General features: G+C 40.4%; 1 pseudogene; it reads left to right on the top strand.

The window, feature by feature from the left end:
* LOC131858865 (uncharacterized) overlaps positions 1-23,537 on the top strand; it is a 47,264-nt pseudogene extending 23,727 nt beyond the window's left edge.
* The last annotated feature ends 416 nt before the right edge of the window (positions 23,538-23,953 follow it).

Below are 23,953 nucleotides of genomic sequence, written 5' to 3'. Positions count from 1 at the left end.
ATTCTGAGTCCGACAAGGAAGATGGCGATGCATTTATTGCGGCTTTGGCGACTCATGCAGGTAATGATGCTTGGCTAATTGACTCAGGTGCATCTTTTCATATGACTTCCAATAGAGATTGGTTTTCTGAATATGAAGGATTTAATGGAGGTAAGGTGTACTTGGGTGATGATTCACATTTAGACATTGTTGGTCGAGGTAAAGTTAGAATCAGGTTTTCTGATGGTAGAATAAAAGGGATTAATGGTGTGTTGCATATCCCTGGATTAAAATGAAACCTGTTAATTGTGAGCAAACTAATAGATGCAGGTGTGCAGGTAGTCTTTTCTGAAACAGGATGTAAGATGATTAAGGGTGCTATGGTAGTTGCTAGAGGTGTCAGGTTTGGCACTTTGTATAAACTTGAAGCATACACTGTTGAGTGTAATAGCACTTCTGTAAAAAGTAAATCTGTGGATACCTCACTGGAAGATTTGAAGGTTTCACCTTCAGCAGATGGAAATGGTTTTTGGGTACCTAAGGGTGCACTTTCATGTAAAGCAAAGTTACCTGCAGAGAAGACTATGTTATGGCACCAGAGACTTGGCCACATTGGAGAAAAGGGTCTAAGGACCTTGAAAAATAAAAACCTTGTTGAAGGTTTGAATGACTGTAACCTTGACTTTGATTTCTGTGAGCATTGCATTTATGGAAAACAAAACCGCGTTCAGTTTTACTCGAGTTCTCATAAAACTTGTGGTGTTTTGGATCTTATCCATTCTGATGTGTTTGGTCTAGTAGATGTCTCTTCGATTGGAAAATCCACATATTATGTTTCATTTATTGATGATTTTAGTAGAAGGACATGGGTATATTTTCTAAAGAGTAAATCTGAAGTTTTTAGTCGTTTTAAAGAATTTAAAGCAATGGTTGAGTTGCAGACTGGAAAGAAAATAAAATGTTTGAGAACTGATAATGGCGGTGAGTTTTGCTCTAATGATTTTGATAGATTCTGTAAAGACTGTGGAATTAACAGGCAGAAGACAACTTCGTATTCTCCACAGCAGAATGGAGTTGCAGAAAGAATGAACAGGACACTGATGGAAAAGGCTAGGAGTATGTTGAGTGGTGCTGGTCTTGAACAAAAGTTTTGGGCTGAAGCTGTTGCCACTGCTTGCTACCTGATTAACAGGTCTCCTACATCAGCTCTTGTTGATAAAACGCCTATGGAAGCATGGTCAGGTCACAAGCCTTCATTAAGACATCTTAGAGTTTTTGGTTGCGAGGCATATGCACATGTGCCAAAGGAGAAGCGAACAAAGTTGGAGAACAAGGCTGTGAAATGTATCTTCATCGGGTATAGTTATGGTGTGAAAGGATACAAGCTTTGGGACCCTGTTGCACAAAAGGTAATTCACAGTAGAAGTGTTATTTTTAGAGAAATTAAGTCTCCTTCTGTTACACTGCAACCAGAACAGACTAAAAAAGAAGATGTGATTCAACTTCCTTCTACACTTGAAAGAGTTGAATCGAGACCCCTAGATAGGCAAGAATTTGAGGAGAGCTCGTCTAGCTCTGAATCTTCAGAAGAGGAGGAAGAACCTCCAACTCAGCTTGTTCGAAGGTCTACAAGACATAGACAACCACCTGAAAGGTATTCACCTGATGATTGGAGATGTATTTTTGCTCTGAATACTAGTGTGGATGAACCAAAATCTGTAGAAGAGGCATTAGGTATGAATGATGCAGAATCCTGGAAGATTGCTATGGAGGAAGAAATGGCAGCTTTGAAAAAGAATGATACATGGGATCTTGTACCATTGCCTAAAGGACGAAAACCTGTTGGTTGTAAATGGGTGTTCAAGAAAAAGATTGGTTCAGATGGAAGCATTGAAAAGTATAAAGCAAGGTTGGTTGCAAAAGGCTACTCTGAGGTTGAGGGTGTTGATTACGGTGAGATATTTTCTCCTGTTGCAAAAATGACGTCCATTAGATTTTTGCTTTCTATTGCTACTGCTTATGATTTAGAGGTTGAGCAAATGGATGTGAAAACTGCTTTCCTTCATGGTGATTTGGAGGAAGATATTTATATGACACAGCCGGAGCACTATGTGGTGAAAGGCAAAAGTAATTTGGTCTGTAAATTGAAGAAATCTTTGTATGGCCTCAAACAAAGTCCTAGGATGTGGTACCAGAAATTTGATACATATGTGTTGAGTTTGGGATTTGAACGTTCTAAATCAGATCACTGTGTTTATTATAAATCTTATGGTGATCATTTCTTATTCATTGCATTGTATGTTGATGATATGTTATTCATTGGTAAAGGGAAAGGTATGATTTCAGAACTGAAGTCTCAGCTCGCTGCTAAATTTGAAATGAAAGATCTTGGTGCAGCAAAGCACATTCTTGGGATGGAAATTAGAAGAGATAGGGCGAACAGAAAGCTATGGCTAGGCCAGAGTAAGTATGTGAATTCAGTGTTACAGAGGTTCAACATGCAGAATTGTAGACCATTGAGTGTTCCTTTTACAGTTGGAACGAAACTATCTGTTTCAGATTGTCCTACATCCCCATTGGAGATGGAAGACATGAGCAGAGTGCCTTACCAGAGTGCAGTTGGAAGCTTGATGTATGCTATGGTCTGTACTAGACCAGACATTGCCCAAGCAGTGGGAGTACTTTCTAGATATATGTCTAATTCTGGTAGAGTTCATTGGGATGCAGTCAAAAGAGTCTTCAGATATTTGAAGGGTACTTCAGAGTATTCTTTATGTTATCATGGTAATTCAGTTGGAGACATGACTTCCCTTGATATCCATGGTTATGTAGATTCAGATTGGGCAGGTGATATTGATAGCAGAAGATCCACCAGTGCTTATGTGTTTACTTTGTTTGGTGGTGCAATTAGTTGGATGAGTAAGCGACAGGCTGTGGTTGCTTTATCCACTACTGAAGCAGAGTATATGGCAGCTACTCATGCTTGTAAAGAGGCCATTTGGCTTAAGAGACTGTGTTCGGATATTTGAATAAAACAAGGTACAGTGACAGTTTACTGTGACAGTCAGAGTGCAATTAGCCTAGCTAAGAACCCGACATTTCATGCCCGGACCAAACATATTGATGTTCAGTATCATTTTGTTAGAGATATGGTCGAAGATGGTAGGGTGAAGCTGGTTAAGGTGGACACTTTGATGAATGTTGCAGATGCTTTAACTAAGGCTGTGAGCACAGAGAAGTTCAGATGGTGTTCAGAGTCTATGGGCCTTATGGCCCCTAGCAATTGATTCATTGTGTTGACATTCCCTTCCGCTCATGCAAGGTGTTCGACAAGTGGGAGATTTGTTGGGAAAAATGGTGTCTCAACCTTGCATTTATGCGAGGTTACTATTTATAGTAAGTTTTTATTTGAGCACGAAATGGTGTGAAACTCTCCCTGAAGCTTCTGGTTGGCTAGATAAGCATTCCGGTAAAGTTTCGTCGCAAGGTCACAGCTAGTTTTGAAGATATTAAAGTTTTCGTCTTGGAGGGGTGCAATAAAATGTTTAAACTTAATTTTGGGGACTTTAGAGGCTCCGAAACGCCCTGAAAAGTTGCCGTAACCGGCGAAGCGGGTTACGAGGTGATAGAGCACTTCGCGAGCTTTCCGGCGCTTCAAACGGTTCGTCAATCGGACACCCGGTTCTCAAGTTATGGCCTCCGGAAGTTTGTACTCCTGAAATAGGAAAAATAATTTGTATCGAATACATAAATGAGCTGTAAAAGGGAGTGACACATGTTGATGTGTGCTTTAACATGTCATAGAAGGGAGATAAGGTCGGCTACACCTTATTGGGTGGTTTTAGCCCATGGTTTTGTAATACCGTTTGACGGTTTCTTGTATTGTATCTCCTATTTATGAGGTGTGTGAGATAGAGGTTGTGTGTAAGAGTCCTATGGCTATTGAGTTGCCTCTGAATCTCTGATTAGTGCTACTCCTGCGAAGAGCTTGCTCTGCAAGTATTTTGTAATCTGTTTTTGATTGCTGAATAAAATATTGAGCTGCTTTTGGAGGGTGGGGTTTTTCTCCCGAAAGGGTTTTCCCCACGTAAATCATTGTGTTGTGGTATGATTGCTATTATATCTATTTCTATTTTCTGTAACTGTTGTAACGATCTGAAAAAGTTTTGCATTACCCTCCTCTCAAGGTTAGTGTAGGAAGTTGTTTCCGCTACTTTACTTCCTTACAAGTGGTATCAGAGCCTGATCACCTTTGGTTTCAATTGTGGGCAGTTGGGTTTTTTGAACTAATCCAGATTTGAGTGGGAGCTTGTGCAGAAGACACTTTTTGATCCTGTTGTAGGAATATTCAGATGGCGAGTTCGTCAGGGAGAATAGAGGTGGAGAAATTTAATGGAAGTAATTTTGAGATGTGGAAGCTGAAGATGGAAGATCTGCTAATAGATCGAGATCTTTGGGATGCTGTTGATGCGAATGTCCAAAGGCCCTCAGATCCTACTGCGGCAGCTCAGTATGATGTTATGGACCGAAAAGCCAAGGGTCTAATCAGACTATGCCTGGCAGACTCTGTTCTAATCAATGTCCATGAAGAGAACTCTGCAAAGAAGCTATGGACTAAGCTTGGTGAGATGTATCAAGTGAAATCTTTATTAAATCAAATTTTCTTAAGAAAGAAATTGTATTCCTTGAAGATGGAAGAGGGTGGACGAATTGCAGACCACCTAGAAGCATTCAATATGATTGTGGCTCAATTAGTATCCGTCGGTGTTAAGATGGATGAGGAGGAGAAATGTTAGATCTTGCTTTGTTCTTTGCCTGATTCGTGGGATTCTCTTGTTATGGCTATCGGTAGTACTTCTGTTGTTTTGAAATCTGAAGACGTGGTGGGTGCCCTACTCGGTGAAGAGATGCGAAGGAAGGTATCCATCAGTTCAAAGGAAGCCCTAACCGTTCGTGGAAGACCTAAGGAGAAAGGCAAGAAGAATGAGAAGCGCGGCAAGTCCAAATCCAAAGGGAGATCGAAATCTCCTGGAAAGTCCAAAGTCATTTGCTGGAATTGCGGTAAATCGGGTCACATCCGTAAGGACTGCAAAGAAGAAAAGAAGAAGAAAAAGAAAAAGTTCGATTCTGATTCTGAGTCCGACAAGGAAGATGGCGATGCATTTATTGCGGCTTTGGCGACTCATGCAGGTAATGATGCCTGGCTAATTGACTCAGCTGCATCTTTTCATATGACTTCCATTAGAGATTGGTTTTCTGAATATGAAGGATTTAATGGAGGTAAGGTGTACTTGGGTGATGATTCACATTTAGACATTGTTGGTCGAGGCAAAGTTAGAATCAGGTTTTCTGATGGTAGAATAAAAGGGATTAATGGTGTGTTGCATATCCCTGGATTAAAACGAAACCTGTTATCTGTGAGCAAACTAATAGATGCAGGTGTGCAGGTAGTCTTTTCTGAAACAGGATGTAAGATGATTAAGGGTGCTATGGTAGTTGCTAGAGGTGTCAGGTTTGGCACTTTGTATAAGCTTGAAGCATACACTGTTGAGTGTAATAGCACTTCTGTAAAAAGTAAATTTGTGGATACCTCACTGGAAGATTTGAAGGTTTCACCTTCAGCAGATGGAAATGGTTTTTGGGTACCTAAGGGTGCACTTTCATCTGAAGCAAAGTTACCTGCAGAGAAGACTATGTTATGGCACCAGAGACTTGGCCACATTGGAGAAAAGGGTCTAAGGACCTTGAAAAATAAAAACCTTGTTGAAGGTTTGAATGACTGTAACCTTGACTTTGATTTCTGTGAGCATTGCATTTATGGAAAACAAAACCGCGTTCAGTTTTACTCGAGTTCTCATAAAACTTGTGGTGTTTTGGATCTTATCCATTCTGATGTGTTTGGTCCAGTAGATGTCTCTTCGATTGGAAAATCCACATATTATGTTTCATTTATTGATGATTTTAGTAGAAGGACATGGGTATATTTTCTAAAGAGTAAATCTAAAGTTTTTAGTCGTTTTAAAGAATTTAAAGCAATGGTTGAGTTGCAGACTGGAAAGAAAATAAAATGTTTGAGAACTGATAATGGCGGTGAGTTTTGCTCTAATGATTTTGATAGATTCTGTAAAGACTGTGGAATTAACAGGCAGAAGACAACTCCGTATTCTCCACAGCAGAATGGAATTGCAGAAAGAATGAACAGGACACTGATGGAAAAGGCTAGGAGTATGTTGAGTGGTGCTGGTCTTGAACAAAAGTTTTGGGCTGAAGCTGTTGCCACTGCTTGCTACCTAATTAACAGGTCTCCTACATCAGCTCTTGTTGATAAAACGCCTATGGAAGCATGGTCAGGTCACAAGCCTTCATTAAGACATCTTAGAGTTTTTGGTTGCGAGGCATATGCACATGTGCCAAAGGAGAAGCGAACAAAGTTGGAGAACAAGGCTGTGAAATGTATCTTCATCGGGTATAGTTATGGTGTGAAAGGATACAAGCTTTGGGACCCTGTTGCACAAAAGGTAATTCACAGTAGAAGTGTTATTTTTAGAGAAATTAAGTCTCCTTCTGTTACACTGCAGCCAGAACAGACTAAAAAAGAAGATGTGATTCAACTTCCTTCTACACCTGAAAGAGTTGAATCGAGACCCCTAGATAGGCAAGAATTTGAGGAGAGCTCGTCTAGCTCTGAATCTTCAGAAGAGGAGGAAGAACCTCCAACTCAGCTTGTTCGAAGGTCTACAAGACATAGACAACCACCTGAAAGGTATTCACCTGATGATTGGAAATGTATTTTTGCTCTGAATACTAGTGTGGATGAACCAAAATCTGTAGAAGAGGCATTAGGTATGAATGATGCAGAATCCTGGAAGATTGCTATGGAGGAAGAAATGGCAGCTTTGAAAAAGAATGATACATGGGATCTTGTACCATTGCCTAAAGGACGAAAACCTGTTGGTTGTAAATGGGTGTTCAAGAAAAAGATTGGTTCAGATGGAAGCATTGAAAAGTATAAAGCAAGGTTGGTTGCAAAAGGCTACTCTGAGGTTGAGGGTGTTGATTATGGTGAGATATTTTCTCCTGTTGCAAAAATGACGTCCATTAGATTTTTGCTTTCTATTGCTACTGCTTATGATTTAGAGGTTGAGCAAATGGATGTGAAAACTGCTTTCCTTCATGGTGATTTGGAGGAAGATATTTATATGACACAGCCGGAGCACTATGTGGTGAAAGGCAAAAGTAATTTGGTCTGTAAATTGAAGAAATCTTTGTATGGCCTCAAACAAAGTCCTAGGATGTGGTACCAGAAATTTGATACATATGTGTTGAGTTTGGGATTTGAACGTTCTAAATCAGATCACTGTGTTTATTATAAATCTTATGGTGATCATTTCTTATTCATTGCATTGTATGTTGATGATATGTTATTCATTGGTAAAGGGAAAGGTATGATTTCAGAACTGAAGTCTCAGCTCGCTGCTAAATTTGAAATGAAAGATCTTGGTGCAGCAAAGCACATTCTTGAGATGGAAATTAGAAGAGATAGGGCGAACAGAAAGCTATGGCTAGGCCAGAGTAAGTATGTGAATTCAGTGTTACAGAGGTTCAACATGGAGAATTGTAGACCATTGAGTGTTCCTTTTACAGTTGGAACGAAACTATCTGTTTCAGATTGTCCTACATCCCCATTGGAGATGGAAGACATGAGTAGAGTGCCTTACCAGAGTGCAGTTGGAAGCTTGATGTATGCTATGGTCTGTACTAGACCAGACATTGCCCAAGCAGTGGGAGTACTTTCTAGATATATGTCTAATCCTGGTAGAGTTCATTGGGATGCAGTCAAAAGAGTCTTCAGATATTTGAAGGGTACTTCAGAGTATTCTTTATGTTATCATGGTAATTCAGTTGGAGACATGACTTCCCTTGATATCCATGGTTATGTAGATTCAGATTGGGCAGGTGATATTGATAGCAGAAGATCCACCAGTGCTTATGTGTTTACTTTGTTTGGTGGTGCAATTAGTTGGATGAGTAAGCGACAGGCTGTGGTTGCTTTATCCACTACTGAAGCAGAGTATATGGCAGCTACTCATGCTTGTAAAGAGGCCATTTGGCTTAAGAGACTGTGTTCGGATATTGGAATAAAACAAGGTACAGTGACAGTTTACTGTGACAGTCAGAGTGCAATTAGCCTAGCTAAGAACCCGACATTTCATGCCCAGACCAAACATATTGATGTTCAGTATCATTTTGTTAGAGATATGGTCGAAGATGGTAGGGTGAAGCTGGTTAAGGTGGACACTTTGATGAATGTTGCAGATGCTTTAACTAAGGCTGTGAGCACAGAGAAGTTCAGATGGTGTTCAGAGTCTATGGGCCTTATGGCCCCTAGCAATTGATTCATTGTGTTGACATTCCCTTCCGCTCATGCAAGGTGTTCGACAAGTGGGAGATTTGTTGGGAAAAATGGTGTCTCAACCTTGCATTTATGCGAGGTTACTATTTATAGTAAGTTTTTATTTGAGCACGAAATGGTGTGAAACTCTCCCTGAAGCTTCTGGTTGGCTAGATAAGCATTCCGATAAAGTTTCGTCGCAAGGTCACAGCTAGTTTTGAAGATATTAAAGTTTTCGTCTTGGAGGGGTGCAATAAAATGTTTAAACTTAATTTTGGGGACTTTAGAGGCTCCGAAACGCCCTGAAAAGTTGCTGTAAACGGCGAAGCGGGTTACGAGGTGATAGAGCACTTCGCGAGCTTTCCGGCGCTTCAAACGGTTCGTCAATCGGACACCCGGTTCTCAAGTTATGGCCTCCGGAAGTTTGAACTCCTGAAATAGGAAAAATAATTTGTATCGAATACATAAATGAGCTGTAAAAGGGAGTGACACATGTTGATGTGTGTTTTAACATGTCATAGAAGGGAGATAAGGTCGGCTACACCTTATTGGGTGGTTTTAGCCCATGGTTTTGTAATACCGTTTGACGGTTTCTTGTATTGTATCTCCTATTTATGAAGTGTGTGAGATAGAGGTTGTGTGTAAGAGTCCTATGGCTATTGAGTTGCCTCTGAATCTCTGATTAGTGCTACTCCTGCGAAGAGCTTGCTCTGCAAGTATTTTGTAATCTGTTTTTGATTGCTGAATAAAATATTGAGCTGCTTTTGGAGGGTGGGGTTTTTCTCCCGAAAGGGTTTTCCCCACGTAAATCATTGTGTTGTGGTATGATTGCTATTATATCTATTTCTATTTTCTGTAACTGTTGTAACGATCTGAAAAAGTTTTGCATTACCCTCCTCTCAAGGTTAGTGTAGGAAGTTGTTTCCGCTACTTTACTTCCTTACAAGTGGTATCAGAGCCTGATCACCTTTGGTTTCAATTGTGGGCAGTTGGGTTTTTTGAACTAATCCAGATTTGAGTGGGAGCTTGTGCAGAAGACACTTTTTGATCCTGTTGCAGGAATATTCAGATGGCGAGTTCGTCAGGGAGAATAGAGGTGGAGAAATTTAATGGAAGTAATTTTGAGATGTGGAAGCTGAAGATGGAAGATCTGCTAATAGATCGAGATCTTTGGGATGCTGTTGATGCGAATGTCCAAAGGCCCTCAGATCCTACTGCGGCAGCTCAGTATGATGTTATGGACCGAAAAGCCAAGGGTCTAATCAGACTGTGCCTGGCAGACTCTGTTCTAATCAATGTCCATGAAGAGAACTCTGCAAAGAAGCTATGGACTAAGCTTGGTGAGATGTATCAAGTGAAATCTTTATTAAATCAAATTTTCTCAAGAAAGAAATTGTATTCCTTGAAGATGGAAGAGGGTGGACGAATTGCAGACCACCTAGAAGCATTCAATATGATTGTGGCTCAATTAGTATCCGTCGGTGTTAAGATGGATGAGGAGGAGAAATGTCAGATCTTGCTTTGTTCTTTGCCTGATTCGTGGGATTCTCTTGTTATGGCTATCGGTAGTACTTCTGTTGTTTTGAAATCTGAAGACGTGGTGGGTGCCCTACTCGGTGAAGAGATGCGAAGGAAGGTATCCATCAGTTCAAAGGAAGCCCTAACCGTTCGTGGAAGACCTAAGGAGAAAGGAAAGAAGAATGAGAAGCGCGGCAAGTCCAAATCCAAAGGGAGATCGAAATCTCCTGGAAAGTCCAAAGTCATTTGCTGGAATTGCGGTAAATCGGGTCACATCCGTAAGGACTGCAAAGAAGAAAAGAAGAAGAAAAAGAAAAAGTTTGATTCTGATTCTGAGTCCGACAAGGAAGATGGCGATGCATTTATTGCGGCTTTGGCGACTCATGCAGGTAATGATGCCTGGCTAATTGACTCAGGTGCATCTTTTCATATGACTTCCAATAGAGATTGGTTTTCTGAATATGAAGGATTTAATGGAGGTAAGGTGTACTTGGGTGATGATTCACATTTAGACATTGTTGGTCGAGGTAAAGTTAGAATCAGGTTTTCTGATGGTAGAATAAAAGGGATTAATGGTGTGTTGCATATCCCTGGATTAAAACGAAACCTGTTATCTGTGAGCAAACTAATAGATGCAGGTGTGCAGGTAGTCTTTTCTGAAACAGGATGTAAGATGATTAAGGGTGCTATGGTAGTTGCTAGAGGTGTCAGGTTTGGCATTTTGTATAAGCTTGAAGCATACACTGTTGAGTGTAATAGCACTTCTGTAAAAAGTAAATCTGTGGATACCTCACTGGAAGATTTGAAGGTTTCACCTTCAGCAGATGGAAATGGTTTTTGGGTACCTAAGGGTGCACTTTCATCTGAAGCAAAGTTACCTGCAGAGAAGACTATGTTATGGCACCAGAGACTTGGCCACATTGGAGAAAAGGGTCTAAGGACCTTGAAAAATAAAAACCTTGTTGAAGGTTTGAATGACTGTAACCTTGACTTTGATTTCTGTGAGCATTGCATTTATGGAAAACAAAACCGCGTTCAGTTTTACTCGAGTTCTCATAAAACTTGTGGTGTTTTGGATCTTATCCATTCTGATGTGTTTGGTCCAGTAGATGTCTCTTCGATTGGAAAATCCACATATTATGTTTCATTTATTGATGATTTTAGTAGAAGGACATGGGTATATTTTCTAAAGAGTAAATCTGAAGTTTTTAGTCGTTTTAAAGAATTTAAAGCAATGGTTGAGTTGCAGACTGGAAAGAAAATAAAATGTTTGAGAACTGATAATGGCGGTGAGTTTTGCTCTAATGATTTTGATAGATTCTGTAAAGACTGTGGAATTAACAGGCAGAAGACAACTCCGTATTCTCCACAGCAGAATGGAGTTGCAGAAAGAATGAACAGGACACTGATGGAAAAGGCTAGGAGTATGTTGAGTGGTGCTGGTCTTGAACAAAAGTTTTGGGCTGAAGCTGTTGCCACTGCTTGCTACCTAATTAACAGGTCTCCTACATCAGCTCTTGCTGATAAAACGCCTATGGAAGCATGGTCAGGTCACAAGCCTTCATTAAGACATCTTAGAGTTTTTGGTTGCGAGGCATATGCACATGTGCCAAAGGAGAAGCGAACAAAGTTGGAGAACAAGGCTGTGAAATGTATCTTCATCGGGTATAGTTATGGTGTGAAAGGATACAAGCTTTGGGACCCTGTTGCACAAAAGGTAATTCACAGTAGAAGTGTTATTTTTAGAGAAATTAAGTCTCCTTCTGTTACACTGCAGCCAGAACAGACTAAAAAAGAAGATGTGATTCAACTTCCTTCTACACCTGAAAGAGTTGAATCGAGACCCCTAGATAGGCAAGAATTTGAGGAGAGCTCGTCTAGCTCTGAATCTTCAGAAGAGGAGGAAGAACCTCCAACTCAGCTTGTTCGAAGGTCTACAAGACATAGACAACCACCTGAAAGGTATTCACCTGATGATTGGAAATGTATTTTTGCTCTGAATACTAGTGTGGATGAACCAAAATCTGTAGAAGAGGCATTAGGTATGAATGATGCAGAATCCTGGAAGATTGCTATGGAGGAAGAAATGGCAGCTTTGAAAAAGAATGATACATGGGATCTTGTACCATTGCCTAAAGGACGAAAACCTGTTGGTTGTAAATGGGTGTTCAAGAAAAAGATTGGTTCAGATGGAAGCATTGAAAAGTATAAAGCAAGGTTGGTTGCAAAAGGCTACTCTGAGGTTGAGGGTGTTGATTACGGTGAGATATTTTCTCCTGTTGCAAAAATGACGTCCATTAGATTTTTGCTTTCTATTGCTACTGCTTATGATTTAGAGGTTGAGCAAATGGATGTGAAAACTGCTTTCCTTCATGGTGATTTGGAGGAAGATATTTATATGACACAGCCGGAGCACTATGTGGTGAAAGGCAAAAGTAATTTGGTCTGTAAATTGAAGAAATCTTTGTATGGCCTCAAACAAAGTCCTAGGATGTGGTACCAGAAATTTGATACATATGTGTTGAGTTTGGGATTTGAACGTTCTAAATCAGATCACTGTGTTTATTATAAATCTTATGGTGATCATTTCTTATTCATTGCATTGTATGTTGATGATATGTTATTCATTGGTAAAGGGAAAGGTATGATTTTAGAACTGAAGTCTCAGCTCGCTGCTAAATTTGAAATGAAAGATCTTGGTGCAGCAAAGCACATTCTTGGGATGGAAATTAGAAGAGATAGGGCGAACAGAAAGCTATGGCTAGGCCAGAGTAAGTATGTGAATTCAGTGTTACAGAGGTTCAACATGCAGAATTGTAGACCATTGAGTGTTCCTTTTACAGTTGGAACGAAACTATCTGTTTCAGATTGTCCTACATCCCCATTGGAGATGGAAGACATGAGCAGAGTGCCTTACCAGAGTGCAGTTGGAAGCTTGATGTATGCTATGGTCTGTACTAGACCAGCCATTTCCCAAGCAGTGGGAGTACTTTCTAGATATATGTCTAATCCTGGTAGAGTTCATTGGGATGCAGTCAAAAGAGTCTTCAGATATTTGAAGGGTACTTCAGAGTATTCTTTATGTTATCATGGTAATTCAGTTGGAGACATGACTTCCCTTGATATCCATGGTTATGTAGATTCAGATTGGGCAGGTGATATTGATAGCAGAAGATCCACCAGTGCTTATGTGTTTACTTTGTTTGGTGGTGCAATTAGTTGGATGAGTAAGCGACAGGCTGTGGTTGCTTTATCCACTACTGAAGCAGAGTATATGGCAGCTACTCATGCTTGTAAAGAGGCCATTTGGCTTAAGAGACTGTGTTCGGATATTGGAATAAAACAAGGTACAGTGACAGTTTACTGTGACAGTCAGAGTGCAATTAGCCTAGCTAAGAACCCGACATTTCATGCCCCGACCAAACATATTGATGTTCAGTATCATTTTGTTAGAGATATGGTCGAAGATGGTAGGGTGAAGCTGGTTAAGGTGGACACTTTGATGAATGTTGCAGATGCTTTAACTAAGGCTGTGAGCACAGAGAAGTTCAGATGGTGTTCAGAGTCTATGGGCCTTATGGCCCCTAGCAATTGATTCATTGTGTTGACATTCCCTTCCGCTCATGCAAGGTGTTCGACAAGTGGGAGATTTGTTGGGAAAAATGGTGTCTCAACCTTGCATTTATGCGAGGTTACTATTTATAGTAAGTTTTTATTTGAGCACGAAATGGTGTGAAACTCTCCCTGAAGCTTCTGGTTGGCTAGATAAGCATTCTGGTAAAGTTTTGTCGCAAGGTCACAGCTAGTTTTGAAGATATTAAAGTTTTCATCTTGGAGGGGTGCAATAAAATGTTTAAACTTAATTTTGGGGACTTTAGAGGCTCCGAAATGCCCTGAAAAGTTGCCGTAACCGGCGAAGCGGATTACGAGGTGATAGAGCACTTCGCGAGCTTTCCGGCGCTTCAAACGGTTCGTCAATCGGACACCCGGTTCTCAAGTTATGGCCTCCCGAAGTTTGTACTCCTGAAATAGGAAAAATAATTTGTATCGAATACATAAATGAGCTGTAAAAGGGAGTGACACATGTTGATGTGTGTTTTAACATGTCATAGAAGGGAGATAAGGTCGGCTACACCTTATTGGGTGGTTTTAGCCCATGGTTTTGTAATACCGTTTGACGGTTTCTTGTATTGTATCTCCTATTTATGAGGTGTGTGAGATAGAGGTTGTGTGTAAGAGTCCTATGGCTATTGAGTTGCCTCTGAATCTCTGATTAGTGCTACTCCTGCGAAGAGCTTGCTCTGCAAGTATTTTGTAATCTGTTTTTGATTGCTGAATAAAATATTGAGCTGCTTTTGGAGGGTGGGGTTTTTCTCCCGAAAGGGTTTTCCCCACGTAAATCATTGTGTTGTGGTATGATTGCTATTATATCTATTTCTATTTTCTGTAACTGTTGTAACGATCTGAAAAAGTTTTGCATTACCCTCCTCTCAAGGTTAGTGTAGGAAGTTGTTTCCGCTACTTTACTTCCTTACAAGTGGTATCAGAGCCTGATCACCTTTGGTTTCAATTGTGGGCAGTTGGGTTTTTTGAACTAATCCAGATTTGAGTGGGAGCTTGTGCAGAAGACACTTTTTGATCCTGTTGCAGGAATATTCAGATGGCGAGTTCGTCAGGGAGAATAGAGGTGGAGAAATTTAATGGAAGTAATTTTGAGATGTGGAAGCTGAAGATGGAAGATCTGCTAATAGATCGAGATCTTTGGGATGCTGTTGATGCGAATGTCCAAAGGCCCTCAGATCTTACTGCGGCAGCTCAGTATGATGTTATGGACCGAAAAGCCAAGGGTCTAATCAGACTGTGCCTGGCAGACTCTGTTCTAATCAATGTCCATGAAGAGAACTCTGCAAAGAAGCTATGGACTAAGCTTGGTGAGATGTATCAAGTGAAATCTTTATTAAATCAAATTTTCTTAAGAAAGAAATTGTATTCCTTGAAGATGGAAGAGGGTGGACGAATTGCAGACCACCTAGAAGCATTCAATATGATTGTGGCTCAATTAGTATCCGTCGGTGTTAAGATGGATGAGGAGGAGAAATGTCAGATCTTGCTTTGTTCTTTGCCTGATTCGTGGGATTCTCTTGTTATGGCTATCGGTAGTACTTCTGTTGTTTTGAAATCTGAAGACGTGGTGGGTGCCCTACTCGGTGAAGAGATGCGAAGGAAGGTATCCATCAGTTCAAAGGAAGCCCTAACCGTTCGTGGAAGACCTAAGGAGAAAGGCAAGAAGAATGAGAAGCGCGGCAAGTCCAAATCCAAAGGGAGATCGAAATCTCCTGGAAAGTCCAAAGTCATTTGCTGGAATTGCGGTAAATCGGGTCACATCCGTAAGGACTGCAAAGAAGAAAAGAAGAAGAAAAAGAAAAAGTTCAATTCTGATTCTGAGTCCGACAAGGAAGATGGCGATGCATTTATTGCGGCTTTGGCGACTCATGCAGGTAATGATGCCTGGCTAATTGACTCAGGTGCATCTTTTCATATGACTTCCAATAGAGATTGGGTTTCTGAATATGAAGGATTTAATGGAGGTAAGGTGTACTTGGGTGATGATTCACATTTAGACATTGTTGGTCGAGGTAAAGTTAGAATCAGGTTTTCTGATGGTAGAATAAAAGGGATTAATGGTGTGTTACATATCCCTGGATTAAAACGAAACCTGTTATCTATGAGCAAACTAATAGATGCAGGTGTGCAGGTAGTCTTTTCTGAAACAGGATGTAAGATGATTAAGGGTGCTATGGTAGTTGCTAGAGGTGTCAGGTTTGGCACTTTGTATAAGCTTGAAGCATACACTGTTGAGTGTAATAGCACTTCTGTAAAAAGTAAATCTGTGGATACCTCACTGGAAGATTTGAAGGTTTCACCTTCAGCAGATGGAAATGGTTTTTGGGTACCTAAGGGTGCACTTTCATCTGAAGCAAAGTTACCTGCAGAGAAGACTATGTTATGGCACCAGAGACTTGGCCACATTGGAGAAAAGGGTCTAAGGACCTTGAAAAATAAAAACCTTGTTGAAGGTTTGAATGACTGTAACCTTGACTTTGATTTCTGTGAGCATTGCATTTATGGAAAACAAAACCGCGTTCAGTTTTACTCGAGTTCTCATAAAACTTGTGGTGTTTTGGATCTTATCCATTCTGATGTGTTTGGTCCAGTAGATGTCTCTTCGATTGGAAAATCCACATATTATGTTTCATTTATTGATGATTTTAGTAGAAGGACATGGGTATATTTTCTAAAGAGTAAATCTGAAGTTTTTAGTCGTTTTAAAGAATTTAAAGCAATGGTTGAGTTGCAGACTGGAAAGAAAATAAAATGTTTGAGAACTGATAATGGCGGTGAGTTTTGCTCTAATGATTTTGATAGATTCTGTAAAGACTGTGGAATTAACAGGCAGAAGACAACTCCGTATTCTCCACAGCAGAATGGAGTTGCAGAAAGAATGAACAGGACACTGATGGAAAAGGCTAGGAGTATGTTGAGTGGTGCTGGTCTTGAACAAAAGTTTTGGGCTGAAGCTGTTGCCACTGCTTGCTACCTGATTAACAGGTCTCCTACATCAGCTCTTGTTGATAAAACGCCTATGGAAGCATGGTCAGGTCACAAGCCTTCATTGAGACATCTTAGAGTTTTTGGTTGCGAGGCATATGCACATGTGCCAAAGGAGAAGCGAACAAAGTTGGAGAACAAGGCTGTGAAATGTATCTTCATCGGGTATAGTTATGGTGTGAAAGGATACAAGCTTTGGGACCCTGTTGCACAAAAGGTAATTCACAGTAGAAGTGTTATTTTTAGAGAAATTAAGTCTCCTTCTCTTACACTGCAGCCAGAACAGACTAAAAAAGAAGATGTGATTCAACTTCCTTCTACACCTGAAAGAGTTGAATCGAGACCCCTAGATAGGCAAGAATTTGAGGAGAGCTCGTCTAGCTCTGAATCTTCAGAAGAGGAGGAAGAACCTCCAACTCAGCTTGTTCGAAGGTCTACAAGACATAGACAACCACCTGAAAGGTATTCACCTGATGATTGGAGATGTATTTTTGCTCTGAATACTAGTGTGGATGAACCAAAATCTGTAGAAGAGGCATTAGGTATGAATGATGCAGAATCCTGGAAGATTGCTATGGAGGAAGAAATGGCAGCTTTGAAAAAGAATGATACATGGGATCTTGTACCATTGCCTAAAGGACGAAAACCTGTTGGTTGTAAATGGGTGTTCAAGAAAAAGATTGGTTCAGATGGAAGCATTGAAAAGTATAAAGCAAGGTTGGTTGCAAAAGGCTACTCTGAGGTTGAGGGTGTTGATTACGGTGAGATATTTTCTCCTGTTGCAAAAATGACGTCCATTAGATTTTTGCTTTCTATTGCTACTGCTTATGATTTAGAGGTTGAGCAAATGGATGTGAAAACTGCTTTCCTTCATGGTGATTTGGAGGAAGATATTTATATGACACAGCCGGAGCACTATGTGGTGAAAGGCAAAAGTAATTTGGTCTGTAAATTGAAGAAATCTTTGTATGGCCTCAAACAAAGTCCTAGGATGTGGTACCAAAAATTTGATACATATGTGTTGAGTTTGGGATTTGAACGTTCTAAATCAGATCACTGTGTTTATTATAAATCTTATGGTGATCATTTCTTATTCATTGCATTGTATGTTGATGATATGTTATTCATTGGTAAAGGGAAAGGTATGATTTCAGAACTGAAGTCTCAGCTCGCTGCTAAATTTGAAATGAAAGATCTTGGTGCAGCAAAGCACATTCTTGGGATGGAAATTAGAAGAGATAGGGCGAACAGAAAGCTATGGCTAGGCCAGAGTAAGTATGTGAATTCAGTGTTACAGAGGTTCAACATGGAGAATTGTAGACCATTGAGTGTTCCTTTTACAGTTGGAACGAAACTATCTGTTTCAGATTGTCCTACATCCCCATTGGAGATGGAAGACATGAGCAGAGTGCCTTACCAGAGTGCAGTTGGAAGCTTGATGTATGCTATGGTCTGTACTAGACCAGACATTGCCCAAGCAGTGGGAGTACTTTCTAGATATATGTCTAATCCTGGTAGAGTTCATTGGGATGCAGTCAAAAGAGTCTTCAGATATTTGAAGGGTACTTCAGAGTATTCTTTATGTTATCATGGTAATTCAGTTGGAGACATGACTTCCCTTGATATCCATGGTTATGTAGATTCAGATTGGGCAGGTGATATTGATAGCAGAAGATCCACCAGTGCTTATGTGTTTACTTTGTTTGGTGGTGCAATTAGTTGGATGAGTAAGCGACAGGCTGTGGTTGCTTTATCCACTACTGAAGCAGAGTATATGGCAGCTACTCATGCTTGTAAAGAGGCCATTTGGCTTAAGAGACTGTGTTCGGATATTGGAATAAAACAAGGTACAGTGACAGTTTACTGTGACAGTCAGAGTGCAATTAGCCTAGCTAAGAACCCGACATTTCATGCCCGGACCAAACATATTGATGTTCAGTATCATTTTGTTAGAGATATGGTCGAAGATGGTAGGGTGAAGCTGGTTAAGGTGGACACTTTGATGAATGTTGCAGATGCTTTAACTAAGGCTGTGAGCACAGAGAAGTTCAGATGGTGTTCAGAGTCTATGGGCCTTATGGCCCCTAGCAATTGATTCATTGTGTTGACATTCCCTTCCGCTCATGCAAGGTGTTCGACAAGTGGGAGATTTGTTGGGAAAAATGGTGTCTCAACCTTGCATTTATGCGAGGTTACTATTTATAGTAAGTTTTTATTTGAGCACGAAATGGTGTGAAACTCTCCCTGAAGCTTCTGGTTGGCTAGATAAGCATTTCGGTAATGTTTTGTCGCAAGGTCACAGCTAGTTTTGAAGATATTAAAGTTTTCGTCTTGGAGGGGTGCAATAAAATGTTTAAACTTAATTTTGGGGACTTTAGAGGCTCCAAAATGCCCTGAAAATTTTCCATAACCGGCGAAGCGGGTTACGAGGTGATAGAGCACTTCGCGAGCTTTCCGGCGCTTCAAACGGTTCGTCAATCGGACACCCGGTTCTCAAGTTATGGCCTCCGGAAGTTTGTACTCCTGAAATAGGAAAAATAATTTGTATCGAATACATAAATGAGCTGTAAAAGGGAGTGACACATGTTGATATGTGTTTTAACATGTCATAGAAGGGAGATAAGGTCGGCTACACCTTATTGGGTGGTTTTAGCCCATGGTTTTGTAATACCGTTTGACGGTTTCTTGTATTGTATCTCCTATTTATGAGGTGTGTGAGATAGAGGTTGTGTGTAAGAGTCCTATGGCTATTGAGTTGCCTCTGAATCTCTGATTAGTGCTACTCCTGCGAAGAGCTTGCTCTGCAAGTATTTTGTAATCTGTTTTTGATTGCTGAATAAAATATTGAGCTGCTTTTGGAGGGTGGGGTTTTTCTCCCGAAAGGGTTTTCCCCACGTAAATCATTGTGTTGTGGTATGATTGCTATTATATCTATTTCTATTTTCTGTAACTGTTGTAACGATCTGAAAAAGTTTTGCATTACCCTCCTCTCAAGGTTAGTGTAGGAAGTTGTTTCCGCTACTTTACTTCCTTACAAGTGGTATCAGAGCCTGATCACCTTTGGTTTCAATTGTGGGCAGTTGGGTTTTTTGAACTAATCCAGATTTGAGTGGGAGCTTGTGCAGAAGACACTTTTTGATCCTGTTGCAGGAATATTCAGATGGCGAGTTCGTCAGGGAGAATAGAGGTGGAGAAATTTAATGGAAGTAATTTTGAGATGTGGAAGCTGAAGATGGAAGATCTGCTAATAGATCGAGATCTTTGGGATGCTGTTGATGCGAATGTCCAAAGGCCCTCAGATCCTACTGCGGCAGCTCAGTATGATGTTATGGACCGAAAAGCCAAGGGTCTAATCAGACTGTGCCTGGCAGACTCTGTTCTAATCAATGTCCATGAAGAGAACTCTGCAAAGAAGCTATGGACTAAGCTTGGTGAGATGTATCAAGTGAAATCTTTATTAAATCAAATTTTCTTAAGAAAGAAATTGTATTCCTTGAAGATGGAAGAGGGTGGACGAATTGCAGACCACCTAGAAGCATTCAATATGATTGTGGCTCAATTAGTATCCGTCGGTGTTAAGATGGATGAGGAGGAGAAATGTCAGATCTTGCTTTGTTCTTTGCCTGATTCGTGGGATTCTCTTGTTATGGCTATCGGTAGTACTTCTGTTGTTTTGAAATCTGAAGACGTGGTGGATGCCCTACTCGGTGAAGAGATGCGAAGGAAGGTATCCATCAGTTCAAAGGAAGCCCTAACCGTTCGTGGAAGACCTAAGGAGAAAGGCAAGAAGAATGAGAAGCGCAGCAAGTCCAAATCCAAAGGGAGATCGAAATCTCTTGGAAAGTCCAAAGTCATTTGCTGGAATTGCGGTAAATCGGGTCACATCCGTAAGGACTGCAAAGAAGAAAAGAAGAAGAAAAAGAAAAAGTTCAATTCTGATTCTGAGTCCGACAAGGAAGATGGCGATGCATTTATTGCGGCTTTGGCGACTCATGCAGGTAATGATGCCTGGCTAATTGACTCAGGTGCATCTTTTCATATGACTTCCAATAGAGATTGGGTTTCTGAATATGAAGGATTTAATGGAGGTAAGGTGTACTTGGGTGATGATTCACATTTAGACATTGTTGGTCGAGGTAAAGTTAGAATCAGGTTTTCTGATGGTAGAATAAAAGGGATTAATGGTGTGTTGCATATCCCTAGATTAAAACGAAACCTGTTATCTGTGAGCAAACTAATAGATGCAGGTGTGCAGGTAGTCTTTTCTGAAACAGGATGTAAGATGATTAAGGGTGCTATGGTAGTTGCTAGAGGTGTCAGGTTTGGCACTTTGTATAAGCTTGAAGCATACACTGTTGAGTGTAATAGCACTTCTGTAAAAAGTAAATCTGTGGATACCTCACTGGAAGATTTGAAGGTTTCACCTTCAGCAGATGGAAATGGTTTTTGGGTACCTAAGGGTGCACTTTCATCTGAAGCAAAGTTACCTGCAGAGAAGACTATGTTATGGCACCAGAGACTTGGCCACATTGGAGAAAAGGGTCTAAGGACCTTGAAAAATAAAAACCTTGTTGAACGTTTGAATGACTGTAACCTTGACTTTGATTTCTGTGAGCATTGCATTTATGGAAAACAAAACCGCGTTCAGTTTTACTCGAGTTCTCATAAAACTTGTGGTGTTTTGGATCTTATCCATTCTGATGTGTTTGGTCTAGTAGATGTCTCTTCGATTGGAAAATCCACATATTATGTTTCATTTATTGATGATTTTAGTAGAAGGACATGGGTATATTTTCTAAAGAGTAAATTTGAAGTTTTTAGTCGTTTTAAAGAATTTAAAGCAATGGTTGAGTTGCAGACTGGAAAGAAAATAAAATGTTTGAGAACTGATAATGGCGGTGAGTTTTGCTCTAATGATTTTGATAGATTCTGTAAAGACTGTGGAATTAACAGGCAGAAGACAACTCCGTATTCTCCATAGCAGAATGGAGTTGCAGAAAGAATGAACAGGACACTGATGGAAAAGGCTAGGAGTATGTTGAGTGGTGCTGGTCTTGAACAAAAGTTTTGGGCTGAAGCTGTTGCCACTGCTTGCTACCTGATTAACAGGTCTCCTACATCAGCTCTTGTTGATAAAACGCCTATGGAAGCATGGTCAGGTCACAAGCCTTCATTGAGACATCTTAGAGTTTTTGGTTGCGAGGCATATGCACATGTGCCAAAGGAGAAGCGAACAAAGTTGGAGAACAAGGCTGTGAAATGTATCTTCATCGGGTATAGTTATGGTGTGAAAGGATACAAGCTTTGGGACCCTGTTGCACAAAAGGTAATTCACAGTAGAAGTGTTATTTTTAGAGAAATTAAGTCTCCTTCTGTTACACTGCAGCCAGAACAGACTAAAAAAGAAGATGTGATTCAACTTCCTTCTACACCTGAAAGAGTTGAATCGAGACCCCTAGATAGGCAAGAATTTGAGGAGAGCTCGTCTAGCTCTGAATCTTCAGAAGAGGAGGAAGAACCTCCAACTCAGCTTGTTCGAAGGTCTACAGGACATAGACAACCACCTGAAAGGTATTCACCTGATGATTGGAAATGTATTTTTGCTCTGAATACTAGTGTGGATGAACCAAAATCTGTAGAAGAGGCATTAGGTATGAATGATGCAGAATCCTGGAAGATTGCTATGGAGGAAGAAATGGCAGCTTTGAAAAAGAATGATACATGGGATCTTGTACCATTGCCTAAAGGACGAAAACCTGTTGGTTGTAAATGGGTGTTCAAGAAAAAGATTGGTTCAGATGGAAGCATTGAAAAGTATAAAGCAAGGTTGGTTGCAAAAGGCTACTCTGAGGTTGAGGGTGTTGATTACGGTGAGATATTTTCTCCTGTTGCAAAAATGACGTCCATTAGATTTTTGCTTTCTATTGCTACTGCTTATGATTTAGAGGTTGAGCAAATGGATGTGAAAACTGCTTTCCTTCATGGTGATTTGGAGGAAGATATTTATATGACACAGCCGGAGCACTATGTGGTGAAAGGCAAAAGTAATTTGGTCTGTAAATTGAAGAAATCTTTGTATGGCCTCAAACAAAGTCCTAGGATGTGGTACCAGAAATTTGATACATATGTGTTGAGTTTGGGATTTGAACGTTCTAAATCAGATCACTGTGTTTATTATAAATCTTATGGTGATCATTTCTTATTCATTGCATTGTATGTTGATGATATGTTATTCATTGGTAAAGGGAAAGGTATGATTTCAGAACTGAAGTCTCAGCTCGCTGCTAAATTTGAAATGAAAGATCTTGGTGCAGCAAAGCACATTCTTGGGATGGAAATTAGAAGAGATAGGGCGAACAGAAAGCTATGGCTAGGCCAGAGTAAGTATGTGAATTCAGTGTTACAGAGGTTCAACATGCAGAATTGTAGACCATTGAGTGTTCCTTTTACAGTTGGAACGAAACTATCTGTTTCAGATTGTCCTACATCCCCATTGGAGATGGAAGACATGAGCAGAGTGCCTTACCAGAGTGCAGTTGGAAGCTTGATGTATGCTATGGTCTGTACTAGACCAGACATTGCCCAAGCAGTGGGAGTACTTTCTAGATATATGTCTAATCCTGGTAGAGTTCATTGGGATGCAGTCAAAAGAGTTTTCAGATATTTGAAGGGTACTTCAGAGTATTCTTTATGTTATCATGGTAATTCAGTTGGAGACATGACTTCCCTTGATATCCATGGTTATGTAGATTCAGATTGGGCAGGTGATATTGATAGCAGAAGATCCACCAGTGCTTATGTGTTTACTTTGTTTGGTGGTGCAATTAGTTGGATGAGTAAGCGACAGGCTGTGGTTGTTTTATCCACTACTGAAGCAGAGTATATGGCAGCTACTCATGCTTGTAAAGAGGCCATTTGGCTTAAGAGACTGTGTTCGGATATTGGAATAAAACAAGGTACAGTGACAGTTTACTGTGACAGTCAGAGTGCAATTAGCCTAGCTAAGAACCCGACATTTCATGCCCGGACCAAACATATTGATGTTCAGTATCATTTTGTTAGAGATATGGTCGAAGATGGTAGGGTGAAGCTGGTTAAGGTGGACACTTTGATGAATGTTGCAGATGCTTTAACTAAGGTTGTGAGCACAGAGAAGTTCAGATGGTGTTCAGAGTCTATGGGCCTTATGGCCCCTAGCAATTGATTCATTGTGTTGACATTCCCTTCCGCTCATGCAAGGTGTTCGACAAGTGGGAGATTTGTTGGGAAAAATGGTGTCTCAACCTTGCATTTATGCGAGGTTACTATTTATAGTAAGTTTTTATTTGAGCACGAAATGGTGTGAAACTCTCCCTGAAGCTTCTGGTTGGCTAGATAAGCATTCCGGTAAAGTTTCGTCGCAAGGTCACAGCTAGTTTTGAAGATATTAAAGTTTTCGTCTTGGAGGGGTGCAAT

This window comes from Cryptomeria japonica, chromosome 10, assembly GCF_030272615.1.
Source record: "Cryptomeria japonica chromosome 10, Sugi_1.0, whole genome shotgun sequence".
Lineage (NCBI taxonomy): Eukaryota > Viridiplantae > Streptophyta > Pinopsida > Cupressales > Cupressaceae > Cryptomeria > Cryptomeria japonica.
Note: the sequence above shows the minus strand (reverse complement) of the source record. Positions and strands in the feature narration are given on the sequence as shown.